At 38.3% G+C, this 3,568-nt stretch overlaps 1 non-coding gene across 1 annotated transcript; it reads left to right on the top strand.

Moving 5' to 3' along the window:
- The first annotated feature begins 2,586 nt into the window (after positions 1-2,586).
- Positions 2,587-2,692, top strand: LOC131226525 (small nucleolar RNA R71). The gene has a single exon (XR_009161901.1). It is a non-coding gene; the product is annotated as a small nucleolar RNA R71 (small nucleolar RNA).
- The last annotated feature ends 876 nt before the right edge of the window (positions 2,693-3,568 follow it).

The raw sequence follows: 3,568 nt of genomic DNA, 5'->3' as shown, positions 1-3,568 counted from the left end.
GATCCACACAAGGAACCTCTGTTTATGCTCACATGAGCAAGGGTTAACACAACGCACCTGATTTTAGGTACACTAGCCAAGGATCCACTCAAGGAACCTAACATTTATGCTCTCCACAAAGTAAGGGTCAACACAAAGCACCCACCACGTACACTCCTGCCGGATGCCTCCTAGAGGAGTTGCAAAGGGTGAGAAACACCTTAAACCCAATCCTACAAAGAAATGATCACAAGGGTCCTCTGGACTCTATTAACTTATAGATAAGTAGATGAGCCCCATTTAGCACATTGTCGAAGATCTCCTCCTTTATTGATGAAGAATCTTCTGCTTCCTTGAATCGCAACTCAGAAGATATACCAATGCATGGCGACAGGTTGGGTCAAGGTTGTAATGGAATCCTACTCTATTGAAGGTTTTCCTATAAGGGAAATAAAGTGATTCCAATCATTTATGCATTCAAGGCATCCCAGCTTAATGTTTTTCCATTAAAATGGTTGCTGGTGGATCTTTGAATGTGGAAGTTCATTCCCCAATCTACTCTATTGAATGTCAATGATGAGGGTGGATTGGAGGATGAACTTTCAGGAGAGAAAGGGCTTTGGATATATGATCTAAGGTTAAACACACGCACTCTCTTCTTTCTCTACCAGCAACTAAAGACAAGCTCTCTATATATAGGCAAAAGGTTCCAACGGATATAAAATGATCACATTTATAATAGAGTTTGATATCATCAATCAGGGTTGATATCATCGAGCGTATACTCTCGATTGCATTGACTAGCCGCTTGATGACACAAACTCAAATGTCATAAACTTTTGAAATATTTTGCCAACTGGTCGAGGAAATCGAAACACGCATCGATATCATCAGATTTCGAACTCCGATTTCATCGATATGAGGATCGATTCCTCGACATTTGAAAATGAAAGAGACTTGCCTTTGAAATATTTCAGGTCAAGGATATGATCAAGGTACACTCAATATCATCAAAATTTAAATGTCGATGATATTGGTAGTCAGGTTAATGCATCGATAAATTCAAAGGATTTTCAAGTTAAGCTTGCTTGACAGTTTATGTCCATTCTTAATGCAATCAACCCAGCCTCGATATCAATGATATTTGAATATCGATTCTATCGAGTGACCCTCAATCCAGGATAAAAACCACCCGAAAATATTGGTGGTAAAATGTGTCCAAGACTGATATCATCGAATGCCTTCTGATATCATCGATAGTTGAATTCTGAGGATATCGAGGGGTACTTCGATATATCGAAGGTCTTTATGATTTTTGATAAAAAAAAACAGGGACACAAAATCTCTGCTATTGATTTTATCGAGTCAACTTCGATAGACTCGAGATTTAAATTTCGATGATATTGATACAGTTATCGATACATCGATAATTCTGTCCAGAAGTGTATGCGATTGTTGGACAACATATGTCCTCATTCGATGCCATCGAGTGAGTTTTGAGGACATCGACAACATTTTTTGATTATATCGATCAGACCATCGATAAATCGACAGAGGTAGAAAACTTTGATTTTTTTTTTGAATTTTGAAAAAAGTTTTCTAACTCAAAAACCATATGATATTCTAATCAGTTTTAAGGGTTTTAACTACCTGATGTTTTGGGACATGGGATGTGAGGCTTAGATTTACCTATGGCGAGTTCATGCACACATCCAGTTGAGCCAGACGATTGATTAATCTTCTTATGGAGCTTCTCTGTCTAGCAGACTCAATACTCACACTAATTGACAAACCAGGGCACTTTCAGTCTTCCCACTCCTAAGAGTGGTGATAGATTTAGCTTGCTCTGTCTGATTTGAAGAGCTCAGGTCGCTACCTTCATATTGTGGTTTTGGATTGGGAAGAGGTTGAGCTGGAAGGCTCCCCTTATTCCCAATCGCACGTTTAGTCTCAAGTCCTTGTATGGCCTTTGTGAGGTCTTGAAAGGCTTGTAGCATACCCTGATTGAAAAGCTCTTGGTTTTAGAAATGTTTTAGTGCTGGGTCCTCTTGAGGTTTCTCTTAATGTGGAATTTGATTGAAGAAACCTTGAGGGGTGGCAGTTTGTCCATTCCTCCAACTGGAGTTTGGATGATTTCTCCAACTAGGATTGAATGTATTGGAGGTAGGTCCATTGAAAGGTCTTTGGTAATTGTTCACAACATTGGATTGCTTATTCAACACCTTTTGAAAGGCAGGTATTGTTGGATAATTTTCAGTTGTGTGAATGTTGCAAGCAGAAATACCACAAACAGTTTCCTTAGCCTTATCCTTCTTTAATTCCATGGCCTCAAGTTTTCTGGTAAGATTAGCCACTTTTGCACTGATATCATTGTCTTCTTTCAGGAGATACATTCCACCCCTCTCTTTGGATTGAGTCGGCCTAGACATGGTGCTTCATTTTGGGGAGATGTCCCATGATTGTGTATTTTCAATAAGTTTATCAAAGTAGTCCCACACCTTGTCGACACTTTTATTCATAAATTCCACATTACACATTGTCTTGACTACTTAGTGCATGGGAGATGTCAGTCCATCATAGAAAAAGTTTGTGATGCGCCATGTTTCAAAACAGTGTTGTGGGCATGAACTGACGGATCCTTGAACTGCTCTCAACATTAAAAGAATGTTTCATCTTCTTTTTGGGTGAAGTTCATGATCAACTTTCTAAGGGTGTTCGTCTTGTGGTATGTGAAAATTTTCTTTATGAACTCCCTTGTCATGTCATTCCATCTACCAATAGATCGAGGACGTAGTGAATGTAACCATGTCTTAGCTTTCTCTTTCAAAGAAAAGGGAAAGAGTTTCAGCCTGACCATGTCGTCAGACATGTTAGGAAAATATAGAGTGGCTATGATCTCATCAAACTCTTTTAAGTGTAAATATGGATTTTCATACTCAAACCCATGAAATTTTGGAAGGAGTTGGATCACCCCTAGCTTGATATCCATGTGTCCAGTATTTTCTAGAAAAACTATGTATGAGGGCATGTTCACCCCCGCTGGTTGTGAATAATCTCGTAAAGTACGAGGCAAGGGTGCTTGATGCGCCTCATTCTCATCTTAGACTTCCCCAACCCGATGTTGAGGTTGTCCTTCTGGTTGATTGGCTAGTTGATCTGTAGCCATAACCTCAATTAATACTGAGGATCTCGAGTGGTGTCTAATCCTGCGATGGATAGTTAACCCCTCAACCAATCCTCCTTCACTGAAAAGACGTTGAGTGTTGTCATGGACCCACTTGGGCATGAAACACTCTCAGCCCTCAAATTCAGATTCTAACCTAAAATTAAAAAGAGAATGGAAATAGAAATCTAAAAAGAGAAAGGGAATTAGAAAGAAGTTACCAAATTAGAAGTTCCTAATTAAAATCCTTCAAAACAAAACAAAATTAGTCAGTTTCTAAAAAAAAAAAAAAAATAGAAATTCTAAAATTAGAAATTTTCTAAAAATAGAAAATAAAACCTAATCTTAAAAATAGAAAAACCCTAATCTTAACTTAATTCCAAGACTAGTTAATCTTAGAAAAATGCAATCGTTAGTCCCCAACAA

Source organism: Magnolia sinica, chromosome 14 (genome assembly GCF_029962835.1).
Source record: "Magnolia sinica isolate HGM2019 chromosome 14, MsV1, whole genome shotgun sequence".
Classification (NCBI taxonomy): Eukaryota; Viridiplantae; Streptophyta; class Magnoliopsida; order Magnoliales; family Magnoliaceae; genus Magnolia; species Magnolia sinica.
Note: the sequence above shows the minus strand (reverse complement) of the source record. Positions and strands in the feature narration are given on the sequence as shown.